This window comes from Pseudophryne corroboree, chromosome 12, assembly GCF_028390025.1.
Source record: "Pseudophryne corroboree isolate aPseCor3 chromosome 12, aPseCor3.hap2, whole genome shotgun sequence".
NCBI classification, from domain to species: Eukaryota; Metazoa; Chordata; class Amphibia; order Anura; family Myobatrachidae; genus Pseudophryne; species Pseudophryne corroboree.
The window spans coordinates 105,750,928-105,767,967 of NC_086455.1; the positions used below are offsets into that span (position 1 = coordinate 105,750,928).

The 17,040-nt window shown below is 48.2% G+C and overlaps 1 protein-coding gene across 1 annotated transcript in view; it reads right to left on the bottom strand.

The window, feature by feature from the left end:
• Positions 1 to 15,933, bottom strand: part of TTC6 (tetratricopeptide repeat domain 6) — a 660,756-nt gene extending 644,823 nt beyond the window's left edge. Inside the window, exon 1 of the mRNA XM_063947843.1 lies at positions 15,768 to 15,933. The gene's annotated coding sequence lies outside the window, so the exon portion shown is untranslated. The remainder of the gene's footprint in view (positions 1 to 15,767) is intronic.
• Between the last annotated feature and the right edge of the window lie 1,107 nt (positions 15,934 to 17,040).

Here is a 17,040-nt window from a genome sequence, read left to right on the forward strand (position 1 = left end):
TGGGAATACAGCTTGTGAATTGCCGCTAGTACCGCCTCCCTGTCTGAGGGAGCAATCGGCAAGGCAGACTTTAGGAAACGGTGGGGTGGAGACGCCTCGAATTCCAGTTTGTACCCCTGAGATACTATTTGAAGGATCCAGGGATCCACCTGTGAGCGAGCCCACTGATCGCTGAAATTCTTGAGGCGGCCCCCCACCGCACCTGGCTCCGCCTGTGGAGCCCCACAGTCATGCGGCGGACTTGGAAGAAGAAGCGGGGGAGGACTTTTGCTCCTGGGAACCTGCTGTTTGTTGCAGCCTTTTTCCCCTACCTCTGCCTCTGGACAGAAAAGACCCGCCTTTTCCACGCTTGTTTTTCTGGGTCCGAAAGGACTGAACCTGATAAAACGGCGCCTTCTTAGGCTGTGAGGGGACATGGGGTAAAAATGCTGACTTCCCAGACGTTGCTGTGGAAACTAGGTCCGAGAGACCATCCCCAAATAATTCCTCACCCTTATAAGGCAAAACTTCCATGTGCCTTTTAGAATCTGCATCTCCTGTCCACTGGCGAGTCCATAAGCCTCTCCTAGCAGAAATGGACAATGCACTTACTTTAGATGCCAGCCGGCAGATTTCCCTCTGTGCATCTCTCATATATAAGACTGAGTCTTTGATATGGTCTATGGTTAGCAGAATCGTGTCTCTGTCTAGTGTGTCAATATTTTCTGACAGTTTATCTGACCACGCAGCGGCAGCACTGCACATCCATGCTGATGCAATAGCTGGCCTAAGTATAATGCCTGAGTGTGTGTATACAGACTTCAGGATCGCCTCCTGCTTTCTATCAGCAGGTTCCTTGAGGGCGGCCGTATCCGGAGACGGTAGTGCCACCTTTTTAGACAAACGTGTGAGCGCTTTATCCACCCTAGGAGGTGTTTCCCAACGTGACCTATCCTCTGGCGGGAAAGGGAACGCCATTAGTACCTTCTTAGGAATTACCAATTTTTTATCAGGGAAAGCCCACGCTTCTTCACACACTTCATTTAATTCATCTGATGGGGGAAAAACTACGGGTAGTTTTTTCTCCCCAAACATAATACCCTTTTTAGTGGTACCTGTATTTATATCAGAAATGTGTAACACCTCTTTCATTGCCTCAATCATCTAGTGAATGGCCTTAGTGGGCATCAGATTAGACTCATCGTCGTCGACACTGGTGTCAGTATCAGTGTCGACATCTGCGCCTGAGATCTGAGGTAGCGGGCGTTTCAGAGCCCCTGATGACCTTTGAGACGCCTGGACAGGCACGAGCTGAGAAGTCGGCTGTCCCACATTTGGCATGTCGTCAAATTTCTTATGTAAGGAGTCTATACGTGCACTCATTTCTTTCCATAAGCTCATCCACTCAGGTGTCTGCCCCGCAGGGGGTGACATCCCTTCTAAAGGCATCTGCTCCGTCTCCACATCATTATCCTCATCAAACATGTCGACACAGCCGTACCGACACACCGCACACACACACAGGGAATGCTCTAACAGGGGACAGGACCCACAAAAGCCCTTTGGGGGGACAGAGTGAGAGTATGCCAGCACACACCAGAGCGCTATATAATGCAGGGACTAACTGAGTTATGTCCCCTATAGCTGCTTTTTCTATATAAATGTATACTGCGCCTAAAGTTAGTGCCCCCCCCTCTCTTTTTTACCCTTTTCTGTAGTGTAGACTGCAGGGGAGAGCCAGGGAGCTTCCTTCCAGCGGAGCTGTGAGGGAAAATGGCGCCAGTGTGCTGAAGGAGATAGCTCCGCCCCTTTTCCGCGGACTATTCTCCTGCTTTTTCCTATATTCTGGCAGGGGTATTTTCCACATAGATAGCCTCTGGGGCTATATATTGTGGTATTTTTGCCAGCCAAGGTGTTATTATTGCTTCTCAGGGCGCCCCCCCCCAGCGCCCTGCACCCTCAGTGACCGGAGTGTGAAGTGTGTGTGAGGAGCAATGGCGCACAGCTGCAGTGCTGTGCGCTACCTTGGTGAAGACTGATGTCTTCTGCCGCCGATTTTCCGGACCTCTTCTTGCTTCTGGCTCTGTAAGGGGGACGGCGGCGCGGCTCCGGGACCGAACACCAAGGCTGGGCCTGCGGTCGATCCCTCTGGAGCTAATGGTGTCCAGTAGCCTAAGAAGCCCAAGCTGGCTGCAAGCAGGCAGGTTCGCTTCTTCTCCCCTTAGTCCCTCGCTGCAGTGAGCCTGTTGCCAGCAGGTCTCACTGAAAATAAAAAACCTAATTTCTATACTTTCTTTCTAAAGGCTCAGGAGAGCCCCTAGTGTGCATCCAACCTCGGCCGGGCACAAAATCTAACTGAGGCTTGGAGGAGGGTCATAGTGGGAGGAGCCAGTGCACACCAGGTAGTCATAAATCTTTCTAGAGTGCCCAGCTTCCTTCGGAGCCCGCTATTCCCATGGTCCTTACGGAGTTCCCAGCATCCACTAGGACGTCAGAGAAAGAGAAGGTAGATGTTATGTAATGACGACTTTGCACACAAAGTGGGCGGGGCAAAGGCTATGATAATGGTAACTACATCATTACACTGCTCACTCAGCGTTTATTGTGGTGTTCTAAGCGTAATGACGCATATGTTCCAACTGTCCCAATTTTGGCGGGACAGTCCTGTTTTTCACGGTCTGTCCCGCTGTCCCACCCGCGAGTCGCAGTTTCCCGCGGTGGGGGGGGGGGGGGGTGCAGTTGGGAGATTCCCCCAGTCACTCTCTGCTCTGAGCAGAGCAGCGAAGAATAGATGCTGTGCGCATGCGCTCGACGTCTATTTCCCGACAGAGAGGGACAGGGGGCGTGGCTGTCACAGGGGGAATGGCTGTCCATGCCCACATAGTGACAGAAAAAGCAGGCATGGCTTGCAATGGCGGCGACGCAATGCCCCCTTATCGAGAGGCCACGCCACCAATTTTGTGTCCCTCCACGACTGTCACAGAAGTTGGGAGGTATGATGACGTAATTTGCATCATCGTAGCGCATCCCTGCCTTTGCTTAGAAGTGAGTGCTTCTCAGTGAGAAATACCTGCTCTCACATAACACTTAAAGTCTCATCCTAATTGGGACTTGGCAACTATGTTTAAAAGGTATATTTCTCGCACTTTCAGAAGGTGCAAGTTGGTGCCTAAACTCAGAAATATAAGGCAGTCCAAGTTTTTAGTAAAAAACTCTATTGTAAGTGTGTGTATGCATGTGAGAGTGAGCATGAGTGTGCAAGTATGTTTTCAAAAAACATTGTATAAAAATAGACGGTTCTGACATAATTGGGATGTTTGGGAGGCAATATACCTGGCACAAAGCCAGTTGCCAGAGTCTACAGCGCTGCTGCCAGAGAGGAGGAGCCCCACAAGGAGCCTGCACACAGGCCCCCTCCTATGTTATACCACCCCTGGATGGATAGATAGATAGATAGATAGATAGATAGATAGATAGATAGATAGATAGATAGATAGATAGATAGATAGATAGACAGACAGACAGACAGCATACAGTGCGTCCGGAAAGTATTCACAGTGCTTCACTTTTTCCACATTTTGTTATGTTACAGCCTTAAATGGAATACATTATTTTTCCCCCTCAAAATTCTACACACAATACCTCATAATGACAACGTGAAAAAGTTTTTTTTGAGATTTTTGCAAATTTATTAAAAATAAAAAACTAAGAAATCACATGTACATAAGTATTCACAGCCAATACTCTGTTGATGCACCTATGGCAGCAATTACAGCCTCAAGTCTTTTTGAATATGATGCCACAAGCTTGGCACGCCTATCTTTGGGCAGTTTCGCCCATTCCTCTTTGCAGCACCTCTCAAGCTCCATCACGTTGTATGGGAAGTATCGGTGCACAGCCATTTTCAGATCTCTCCAGAGATGTTCAATCAGATTCAAGTCTGGGCTCTGGCTGGGCCACTCAAGGACATTTATAGAGTTGTCCTGAAGCCACTCCTTTGATATCTTGGCTGGGTGCTTAGGGTCGATGTCCCGCTGAAAGATGATCCGTCGCCCCAGTCTGAGGTCAAGAGCGCTCTAGAGCAGGTTTACATCCAGGATGTCTCTGTACATTGCTGCATTCATCTTTCCCTCTATCCTGACTAATCTCCCAGTTGACGCTGAAAATCATCCCCACAGCATGATGCTGCTACCACCATGCTTCACTGCAGGGATGGTATTGGCCTGGTGATGAGTTTTGCCTGGTTTCCTCCAAACATGACGCCTGGCACTCATGCCAAAGAGTTCAATCTTTGTCTCATCAGACCAGAGAATTTTGTTTCTCATGGTCTGAGAGTCCTTCAGGTGCATTTTGGCAAACTCCAGGTGGGCTGCCATGTGCTTTTTACTAAGGAGTGGCTTCCCTCTGGCCACTCTAACATACAGGCCTGATTGGTGGATTGCTGCAGAGACGGTTGTCCTTCTTTAAGGTTCTCCTCTCTCCATATAGTAATGCTGTAGCTCTGACAGAGTTACCATCGGGTTCTTGGTCACCTCCCTGACTAAGGCCATTTCCCCCGATCGCTCATTTTAGACGGCCGGCCAGCTCTAGGAAGAGTCCTGGTGATTCCGAACTTCTTCCATTTCCGGTTGATGGAGGCAACTGTGCTAATTGGAACCTTCAAAGCAGAAGATATTTTTTCTGTACCCTTCCCCAGATTTGTGCCTCGAGACAATCCTGTCTCGGAGGTCTACAGACAATTCCTTTGATCTCAAGCTTGGTTTGTGCTCATACAAGTTTTGGACCTTATATAGACAGGTGTGTGCCATCCAAATCATGTCCAATCAATTGCATTTACCACAGGTGGACTCCAAATAAGCTGTAGGAACATCTCAAGGATGATCAGTGGAAACAGGATGCACCTGAGCTCAATTTTGAGCTTCATGGCAAAGGTTGTGAATACTTATGTACATGTGATTTCTTAGTTTTTTATTTTTAATAAATCTGCAAAAATCTCAAAAACCTTTTCTCACGTTGTCATTATGGGGTATTGTGTGTAGAATTTTGAGGGAAAAAATGAATTTATTCCATTTTGGAATAAGGCTGTAACATAACAAAATGTGGAAAAAGTGAAGCACTGTGAATACTTTCCGGATGCTCTGTATATATGTGAGTGTGTGTATAATACAAAACTGTAAAGACAGGTACGATTTGACGCAAAAGAATACCATTAGGTTTTTATCTTTTTAAGAACAACATTTCAGGATGTCTTTTCCATTTATCAAGCGTTCTTTAATTAAATGTAAAGAAAATATGACTCCCATTATATTTTCACATCCATTCCAAGACAGCTTACATTATTTTTTAATATACCTTTATAGACACCTTCCAAAATCTAATTAGCAGACTTACTAGTAATATTTCTGCATAGACCTGCTGCAGGAAGTTCATGGGGTGACATTACACTATGTAACATTTAATGTAATTACATCCCACTGGGGCAGATTTATCATATTCCACATTTTAATGGATGGGATACGATGATATTTTCTAAGTTTGTCATGTAAAAATGTGAATTTTCATGTGTGTTTATTAACACTCTCTTGCCGGGCAGCAGTGAAGATCAGGAATCTGAGTAATATTTTACGCTATTACACTGCTTTGGCGACTTTGTGCGTACTGCGTTTGTGCGTATATATATATTCCCTGCATTCAATACAATTCCTAACATGCCAGTTAGCGTCCATACATAGGCAGAAAGAATTGTTGTCACTCAAGGATACCAAGTGAAATTTTGTGACTTTGTTTACAATATACTTTTTTACTTTAAAAGTCCTTGGGGGGTATCCAATTAGCCGCCGCAATTTATTGCAGCTAATTGGTTAGCCGGGGGCTGTCCAATTATCCCCGCTAAACTGAAGCTTATCCTTAATGCCAGCACTTTTTGGAGATTATGCTTTGTACACGAAAAAAATGGTGATTTTCGCAAGACCTAATTGGATAGGGGTGATAAAGAAAAACGCAAAAAACACCTGTATTTCGCGGCCGTAGCACTATCTCAGGTAAATGGGTACCCCCTTCCTCAGGGCTGCCATCAGAAATTGTGAGGCCCGGGGCTGACAAAATAGACAGGGCACCTTCCTCCCAAAAAAAGGGATTCTACCACACTGCTCCACCCCTATGTGATGTCATACATTGGGACGTTACATATAGGTGGAGTGTTGCGAACATGCAGGAATGGTTTAAAGAGAGCTGATGCGCAGATAATACTTGTTTTAAGAAGTCCTCCATGCGCATAAGCCTGTTGTTGATTCACAGACTGGTACAGCTCTATAGGTATTGGCGGTAGGAGCCAGGAGTTGGCCCCCCTCACTGTAAGGGCCCGGGACACTAGTCCCCACAGTCCCCCCCTGATGGCTGCCCTGCACCCCTTTGAGTGTTGTCCCTTTTCTCTGTATATGTATAATGATGCAATTCACTCCAGCCCACCTAGTAGTCACCTGCATCTCCCCTCTGGGAGGTGGTGGTGGTAGGATTTGCAGGTTAGCGGGTGCTAGGCTGAAGCATTACCTAGCAGGGCCGGTGCAAGGTTTCTCAGCACCCTAGGCAAATAGTCAGCGCCCCCCCAACCCCCCTGCCAAAATACAGAGCCCTCAGGTAAAATTTAGGGATAGGATATTAGGGTTGTTTTAGCAGTTTGGGTTAAGGCACAGGTTCCCAAACGCGGTCTTCAAGGAACCCCAACGGTCCAGGTTTTAGGTATATCCATGGCTCAGCACAGATGGGTAAATCAAATTGACTAGGGTGCTAATTAAGTCACCTGTGGCCAAGCATGGATACATTTAAAACGTGTGTGTGTGTGTGTGTGTGTGTGTGTGTGTGTGTGTGTGTGTGTGTGTGTGTGTGTGTGTGTGTGTATATATATATATATATATATATATACACACACACACATACACACAGTGGTCGAAGTGGAAAATAAGAATTTACTTACCGATAATTCTATTTCTCATAGTCCGTAGTGGATGCTGGGGACTCCGTAAGGACCATGGGGAATAGCGGCTCCGCAGGAGACTGGGCACATCTAAAGAAAGCTTTAGGACTATCTGGTGTGCACTGGCTCCTCCCCCTATGACCCTCCTCCAAGCCTCAGTTAGGATACTGTGCCCGGACGAGCGTACACAATAAGGAAGGATTTTGAATCCCGGGTAAGACTCATACCAGCCACACCAATCACACCGTATAACCTGTGATCTGAACCCAGTTAACAGCATGATAACAGAGGAGCCTCTGAAAGATGGCTCACAACAATAATAACCCGATTTTTGTAACAATAACTATGTACAAGTATTGCAGACAATCCGCACTTGGGATGGGCGCCCAGCATCCACTAAGGACTATGAGAAATAGAATTATCGGTAAGTAAATTCTTATTTTCTCTAACGTCCTAAGTGGATGCTGGGGACTCCGTAAGGACCATGGGGATTATACCAAAGCTCCCAAACGGGCGGGAGAGTGCGGATGACTCTGCAGCACCAAATGAGAGAACTCCAGGTCCTCCTCAGCCAGGATATCAATTTTGTAGAATTTTACAAACGTATTTGCTCCTGACCAAGTAGCTGCTCGGCAAAGTTGTAAAGCCGAGACCCCTCGGGCAGCCGCCCAAGATGAGCCCACCTTCCTTGTGGAGTGGGCATTTACAGATTTTTGGCTGTGGCAGGCCTGCCACAGAATGTGCAAGCTGAATTGTACTACAAATCCAACGAGCAATAGTCTGCTTAGAAGCAGGAGCACCCAGCTTGTTGGGTGCATACAGGATAAACAGCGAGTCAGATTTCCTGACTCCAGCCGTCCTGGAAACATATATTTTCAGGGCACTGACAACGTCTAGCAACTTGGAGGCCTCCAAGTCCCTAGTAGCCGCAGGCACCACAAATAGGTTGGTTCAGGTGAAAACGCTGAAACCACCTTGGGGAGAAACTGAGGACGAGTCCTCAATTCCGCCCTGTCCGAATGGAAAATCAGATAAGGGCTTTTTTAGGATAAAGCCGCCAATTCTGACACGCGCCTGGCCCAGGCCAGGGCCAACAGCATGACCACTTTTCATGTGAGATATTTTAACTCCACAGATTTAAGTGGTTCAAACCAATGTGACTTTTGGAACCCAAAACTACATTGAGATCCCAAAGTGCCACTGGAGGCACAAAAGGAGGCTGTATATGCAGTACCCCTTTTACAAACGTCTGAACTTCAGGGACTGAAGCTAGTTCTTTTTGGAAGAAAATTTACAGGGCCGAAATTTGAACCTTAATGGACCCCAATTTCAGGCCCATAGACACTCCTGTTTTCAGGAAATGTAGGAATCGACCCAGTTGAATTTCCTCCGTCGGGCCTTACTGGCCTCGCACCACGCAACATATTTTCGCCAATTGCGGTGATAATGTTTTTGCGGTTACATCCTTCCTGGCTTTGATCAGGATAGGGATGACTTCATCCGGAATGCCTTTTTTCCTTCAGGATCCGGCGTTCAACCGCCATGCCGTCAAACGCAGCCGCGGTAAGTCTTGGAACAGACAGGGTCCTTGGTGGAGCAGGTCCCTTCTTAGAGGTAGAGGCCACGGATCCTCCGTGAGCATCTCTTGAAGTTCCGGTTACCAAGTCCTTCTTGGCCAATCCGGAACCACGAATATAGTGCTTACTCCTCTCCATCTTATCAATCTCAGTACCTTGGGTATGAGAGGCAGAGGAGGGAACACATACCATGACTGGTACACCCACGGTGTTACCAGAGCGTCTACAGCTTATTGCCTGAGGGTCCCTGGACCTGTCGCAATACCTGTCGAGTTTTTAATCATGTGGAAGACTTCTGGGTGAAGTCCCCACTCTCCCGGGTGGAGGTCGTGCTGAGGAAGTCTGCTTCCCAGTTGTCCACTCCCGGAATGAATACTGCTGACAGTGCTATCACATGATTTTCCGCCCAGCGAAGAATCCTTGCAGCTTCTGCCATTGCCCTCCTGCTTCTTGTGCCACCCTGTCTGTTTACGTGGGTGACTGCCGTGATGTTGTCCGACTGGATCAACACCGGCTGACCTTGAAGCAGAGGTCTTGCTAAGCTTAGAGCATTGTAAATGTCCCTTAGCTTCAGGATATTTATGTGAAGTGATGTCTCCAGGCTTGACCATAAGCCCTGGATATTCCTTCCCTGTGTGACTGCTCCCCAGCCTCGCAGGCTGGCATCCGTGGTCACCAGGACCCAGTCCTGAATGCCTAATCTGCGGCCCTCTAGAAGATGAGCACTCTGCAACCACCACAGGAGGGACACCCTTGTCCTTGGTGACAGGGTTATCCGCTGATGCATCTGAAGATGCGACCCGGACCATTTGTCCAGCAGGTCCCACTGGAAAGTTCTTGCGTGGAATCTGCCGAATGGGATTGCTTCGTAGGAAGCCACCATTTTACCCAGAACCCTTGTGCATTGATGCACTGAGACTTGGCTCGGTTTTAGGAGGTTCCTGACTAGCTCGGATAACTCCCTGGCTTTCTCCTCCGGGAGAAACACCTTTTTCTGGACTGTGTCCAGGATCATCCCTAGGAACAGAAGACACGTCGTCGGAACCAGGTGCGATTTTGGAATATTGAGAATCCAATCGTGCTGCCGCAACACTACCTGAGATAGTGCTACACCGACCTCCAACTGTTCCCTAGATCTTACCCTTATCAGGGAATTGTCCAAGTAAGGGATAACTAAAATTCACTTCCTTCGAAGGAATATCATCATTTCGGCCATTACCTTGGTAAAGACCCGGGGTGCCGTGGACCATCCATACGGCAGCGTCTGAACTGATAGTGACAGTTCTGTACCATAAACCTGAGGTACCCTTGGTGAGAAGGGTAAATTTTGACAAGAAGGTAAGCATCCTTGATGTCCCGAGACATCATGTAGTCCCCTTCTTCCAGGTTCGCAATCACTGCTCTGAGTGACTCAATCTTGAATTTGAACCTCTGTATGTAAGTGTTCAAAGATTTTAGATTTAGAATCGGTCTCACCGAGCCGTCCGGCTTCGGTACCACAACAGTGTGGAATAATACCCCGTTCCCTGTTGCAGGAGGGGTATCTTGATTATCACCTGCTGGGAATACAGCTTGTGAATGGCTTCCAAAACTGTCTCCCTGTCAGAAGGAGACATCGGTAAAGCCGACTTTAGGAAACGGCGAGGGGGAGACGTCTCGAATTCTAATTTGTACCCCTGAGATATCACCTGAAGGATCCAGGGGTCTACTTGCGAGTGAGCCCACTGCGCGCTGAAATTCATTGAGACGGGCCCCCCACCGTGCCTGATTCTGCTTGTAAAGCCCCAGCGTATACTGAGGGCTTGGCAGAGGCGGGAGAGGGTTTCTGTTCCTGGGAACTGGCTGATTTCTGCAGCCTTTTTCCTCTCCCTCTGTCACGGGGCAGAAATGAGGAACCTTTTGCCCGCTTGTCCACGAAAAGACTGCGCCTGATAATACGGTGTCTTCTCATGTTGAGAGGCGACCTGGGGTACAAACGTGGAATTCCCAGCTGTTGCCGTGGCCACCAGGTCTGAAAGACCGACCCCAAATAACTCCTCCCCTTAATAAAGCAATACTTCCAAATGCCGTTTGGAATACGCATCACCTGACCACTGACGTGTCCATAACCCTCTACTGGTAGAAATGGACAACGCGCTTAGACTTGATGCCAGTCGGCAAATATTCCGCTGTGCATCACGCATATATAGAAATGCATCTTTTAAATGCTCTATAGGCAAAAATATACTGTCCCTATCTAGGGTATCAATATTTTCAGTCAGGGAATCCGACCACGCCAACCCAGCACTGCACATCCAGGCTGAGGCGATTGCTGGTCGCAGTATAACACCAGTATGTGTGTAAATACCTTTTAGGATACCCTCCTGCTTTCTATCAGCAGGATCCTTAAGGGCGGCCATCTCAGGCGAAGGCAGAGCCCTTACAAGCGTGTGAGCGCTTTATCCACCCTAGGGGGTGTTTCCCAACGCACCCTAACCTCTGGCGGGAAAGGATATAATGCCAATAACATTTTAGAAATTATCAGTTGTTATCGGGGGAAACCCACGCATCATCACACACCTCATTTAATTTCTCAGATTCAGGAAAACTACAGGTAGTTTTTCCTCACCGAACATAATACCCCTTTTTTGGTGGTACTCGTATTATCAGAAATGTGTAAAACATTTTTCATTGCCTCAATCATGTAACGTGTGGCCCTACTGGAAGTCACATTCGTCTCTTCACCGTCGACACTGGAGTCAGTATCCGTGTCGGCGTCTATATCTGCCATCTGAGGTAACGGGCGCTTTAGAGCCCCTGACGGCCTATGAGACGTCTGGACAGGCACAAGCTGAGTAGCCGGCTGTCTCATGTCAACCACTGTCTTTTATACAGAGCTGACACTGTCACGTAATTCCTTCCAACAGTTCATCCACTCAGGTGTCGACCCCCTAGGGGGTGACATCACTATTACAGGCAATCTGCTCCGTCTCCACATCATTTTTCTCCTCATACATGTCGACACAAAAGTACTGACATACAGCACACACACAGGGAATGCTCTGATAGAGGACAGGACCCCACTAGCCCTTTGGGGAGACAGAGGGAGAGTTTGCCAGCACACACCAGAGCGCTATATATATACAGGGATAACCTTATATAAGTGTTTTTCCCCTTATAGCTGCTGTATAGTTAATACTGCGCCTAATTAGTGCCCCCCTCTCTTTTTTAACCCTTTCTGTAGTGTAGTGACTGCAGGGGAGAGCCAGGGAGCTTCCCTCCAACGGAGCTGTGAGGGAAAATGGCGCCAGTGTGCTGAGGAGATAGGCTCCGCCCCCTTATCGGCGGCCTTATCTCCCGTTTTTCTATGTATTCTGGCAGGGGTTAAATGCATCCATATAGCCCAGGAGCTATATGTGATGCATTTTTTTGCCATCCAAGGTGTTTTTATTGCGTCTCAGGGCGCCCCCCCCCAGCGCCCTGCACCCTCAGTGACCGAAGTGTGAAGTGTGCTGAGAGCAATGGCGCACAGCTGCAGTGCTGTGCGCTACCTTGTTGAAGACAGGACGTCTTCTGCCGCCGATTTTCCGGACCTCTTCTGCCTTCTGGCTCTGTAAGGGGGCCGGCGGCGCGGCTCTGGGACCCATCCAAGCTGGGCCTGTGATCGTCCCTCTGGAGCTAATGTCCAGTAGCCTAAGAAGCCCAATCCACTCTGCACGCAGGTGAGTTCGCTTCTTCTCCCCTTAGTCCCTCGATGCAGTGAGCCTGTTGCCAGCAGGTCTCACTGAAAATAAAAAACCTAAACTAAAACTTTCACTAAGAAGCTCAGGAGAGCCCCTAGTGTGCACCCTTCTCGTTCGGGCACAGAGATCTAACTGAGGCTTGGAGGAGGGTCATAGGGGGAGGAGCCAGTGCACACCAGATAGTCCTAAAGCTTTCTTTAGATGTGCCCAGTCTCCTGCGGAGCCGCTATTCCCCATGGTCCTTACGGAGTTCCCAGCATCCACTTAGGACGTTAGAGAAATTTTATGGTTGTAATTATGTGCGCGCTGCTCCGAAAAAGGGTGCGTGGCCACTCCATAGGGGGCATGCCATCAGTGTAGTTTACCACCCCTTATACACATTTTGCACCACAACAGTAGGACCCCTTATACTTTCTAGTACTGGTGCCCCTTTCACATTATACCACACAGTTTGAGCCAAAAATCACATTATAGCACACGGTATGAGGCGAAATTCACATTATAGCACATGGTATGAGCCGAAATTGACATTATAGCACACGGTATGAGCCGAAATTCACGTTATAGCACACAGAATGAGCCGAAATTCACGTTATACCACATGGAATGAGGCGAAATTCACATTATAGCACACGGTATGAGCCGAAATTCACATTATAGCACACAGTATGAGCCGAAAATCACACTATAGCACATGGTATGAGCCGAAATTCACACTATAGCACACAGTATGAGCCAAAATTCACATTATACCACACAGCATGAGCCGAAAATCACATTATAGCACATGGTATGAGCCAAAATTAACATTAGAGCACACGGTATGAGCCAAAATTCACATTAGAGCACACGGAATAAGCTGAAATTCACATTATGCCACATGGAATGAGCCGAAATTCACATTATGCCACACACATAGCCACATATCTACACACACATGCATATATATATTTACACACACAGCCATATTTACACACAAACACACACTGTCCCCACCATGACACTCTCCTCCATCAGTTTCCCTCTGCTCACCAGTTGCCGGGTAGCTGGGGGTATCAGCATACGGGAGCTGGAGCCGGGCCTCTGTGCTGTGGAGCGGGAGCCGGCCACCCGAGTTGTTATCAGGAGAAAGCCAGAGCTGGGCAGCGGAGCTGTCAGGGGGGCAGGAGTCGGAGCCTTGGCGTAATCATGCTGCATGTGGGAGCCGAACCTTGAAGCCGCACTTGTCAGGGCTCAGGGACAGGTGCCAATCAGGAGCTGCTGCTACTGATTGGCTGCTGGTCTGCGGCAGATTTTAAATAGTAGCGCTGATGTCAGCTTGATGCGGTGGCGGACCATCGGGGGACAGTGCTCGAAGAAGTGCCGGTATACCATACCGTTGTATACCGGTCCACTTCAGGCACTGTAATATATATATATATATATATATATATATATATATATATATATGTCTGTAACTATGTCTGCACCTGTTATTTGAATGCTATGAATACACGTTTATATGCTTTCTAAATTCTGTGGAGGGGGGACAATTAGGGTCAGGCTGCAGGAAAGGCGTGTTAGGGTTTGGGGGGGGTGGGGGTTAGGGATCAGGGTTAGCTTACTTAATTAGTAAGTGTCAGGATTTTACAATCAGCCTGGCACTCCGTTTTGGATGTTGATTGGCCCCGGTGCCCTCAGTGTGGAGGATAGTATATAGAATTGATACTGCGGCACTCGGAGTCGTTTAAAAAGAGCAAAGTGCGGTTAAAAAAATTGACATCACATAGTCCAACGTTTCGGGGTGCCTAACCCCTTTGTCACATCCTATATACTATCCTCCGCACTCAGGGCACCGGGGCCAATCAACATCCAAAACAGTGCCAGGCTGATTGTAAAATCCTGACACTTACTAATTAAGTAAGCTAACCCTGATCCCTAACCCCCACCCCCCCAAACCCTAACACACCTTTCCCCCAGCTTAATCCTAACCCTCCCCGTTGGTACCTAACACTAACCACCCCATTCCTGCAGCGTAAACATAGCCCTCCTTCCCCCCCAGCCTAACCCTCCCCAGGTGTGCCTAACCCTAACCCTCCCCCCACAACCTACACCTAACCTAAGCGTCTCACACGGCGGTCATGATGTAGGAGGATGTGGCTCAATGTTGGCTGCACGGATCACACAGGTGTAGGGCAGGGAGTGCAGATGCTGGACGCTGGCAGGAAACAATGTATGGCGCGGTGCCTGCACGTCCCCGCGCTGCTACTCACCTCTCGGCAGGATGTGGATGAGTTGCGAGGTGTGCGGAGGCAGAGGCGGGAGGCGGGGCGGGGGACAGCCCGAGCTCCCGGTGAAGACAACCACGACTTTCCCCGAACTGTCAGTTAAAGACAAGCCCTCTCCTCGTCGGGTGAAAGTCCCGCCCTCCGCCTCCTCCACGGGCTCCAGCAGATTTGTTGCCTCCTTAGCTGGTTTGTGGACCCGGCGCCGGGAGCAGATCATCTGATACATGGTCATCAGGTCGGGACGGTGGGGGGAAGTGAGTGACACAAGAGGCGGATGTGGGAATAGTTTTTCTGACACCGGGTTAGGGGGTAGCGGAAGCGGTTGCCTGACATCCCAAATGGCGAGCCGCGAGCGCAGAGCAGTCACTTCCTTTTTTTTTTTTTTGCTGCACTCAGCGCCGCCTTTCAAGTGCTGCCGCCCATAGGCAGCTGCCTAAAGCTGCCTAATGGTGGCACCGGCCCTGTTGCCTAGGGACGGGTATAGAGCAACCTTCCACTGGCCCTGGGCATAATATTGACTAGGGCACTACTATGGTACATAAAATGAACTAGAGCATTTAATTTACTATGGTACATAATATTGACTAGGACACTACAGTATCTCAAGAAGCATTGGGACAGGCCCCCTTTCAATATGTCGCTATGGGGCACACAAAACCCTGGTTACGCCCCTGCACATGGGTAATATTAGAAATCCAAAACATCATGAAGAACAAATAAATTCAAGCATAAATATAAAATGAAGGAGTTTCCAGCAAAGTATGATAAAGTTGGCTTGCAATTAAATTTTAATATAACTGAATGTCTTTAAATACATTTGATGTAAAAGAGATAATCAGCACAACAAACTTTTATATATGTATGTATGTATGTATGTATGTATGTATGTATGTATGTAGTTAGTTATGTATGTATGTATGTAGTTATGTATGTATGTATTCTGGACTACCTGCTCCCCCTGCAACACTGCATCCAGTATAAACAGTGAAAATCCGTGGGAAAATTTTAGACTATCTGTCCCTACAAACAATAAGCTATTGGCAGCTATGTCATACCTGACACCCATGTCTATGCATTCTATAAAGTATTGTAAACAAATGTTATGTCATTATAAACAAAAATGAACGTTTAATATGGCACATTCTCCTCCTGCAATCAAACACACGATCTCTTTTGCATAAACAATAGCGTAATAATCGTACAGAAAACAAACTGAGAATGCGAGTAAAGCAATATTATAGTAACATACTGGCACCCAGATATCCGGCTCCTGCTATCGTCGGGTCCGGTGTCCTGTCCGGTGCAAGTCCTCTCGTTTCCTAGCAACGGCCGGAGCCTTTTCGGACACAAAGTTTATCGCATAGCAACAAAGAAAGTACAAACTTCCCAGCAAGTCAGCCGACTCCTGTCACCCGGGAAACTGGCTCCGCCTACTTCGCACTGTGAGGCCGTTCCACCCGGTGAGTGACAGCCACAAGCCTATGTGGTTGCTTTCGAGGAACATGCCTGATAGCAGTAGCTAAGCTGGCATAGCATGCTGACTGTTAATGGCCAAGAACATCTGCAGAGCCTCTGTTTGCTTAGCTCAGATTAAAAAAACAAATATTTAGTTCATATTAGATAAGAAAACAGTGTAATAAGGGCCTTATTCAGAGCTGATCGCTATGGCTACAATTGCTCCGAATGCTGTGATTTTGCCGCCAGCGCATGCACAGCGGCCGCAATGTGTGGACTAGCATGATGCAATCCAATCGCATCCCAGAAGGATGCGATCATGTCATAATTGACAGTCAACTGGCATCTAGGGGTGATGACGCAGCGATGGGGGGTGAGAAAGACACACAGGCACGTCATAGCTGTGTTCATGGCGGCCCAATGACATCACCTGTTTTTCCCGCGATAGGAAACATGGCACCGGACTGCATGCATACGCAGCTATGCTGTGAAGGCAGGGGTCTACCTCTATTTGATGCGGTTGCAATGAATTGCGATTGCATTGCTGGGTGGCCTTGCCCTGTGCTATGCAGCCCCCACCATGTGACTAGTACAATTGCAGTTTTTGCTAATTTAGAAAAAGCTGCAATCTGAATAACCCACTAACGGCCTTATTCAGGTTGGATCGCAGGTGCGTTCCAATCGCATTTTCCCGATTTCGGGGGTTTCGGCACACGTAGGGCCCGTTCTGCACATGCACAGCACATAAATGTGATTGCATCATCCTGATGCGAACGCCTCTGCCTGATTGTCAGGCAGAGGCATTAACAGGGAGGTCGGGGGCGGCAACACAGCAATGTGGGAGGGCACGGGGGGGTTCGGTATAATTTACCTGTGGCCACCAGTATACCGGCAATGGCATCCGGCCGCCAGTATGCCGGCAGCAGGGGAAGCGCAAAGAGTCCCCTTGCGAGCTCAGTGCGCTCGCCACAGGTTTTATTCCCACTCTATAGGTGTCGTAGACACCCACGAACGAGATAATGTTCATATCGTGCAGTGTGGAGGCACCAGCGATGAACGATGCGCGG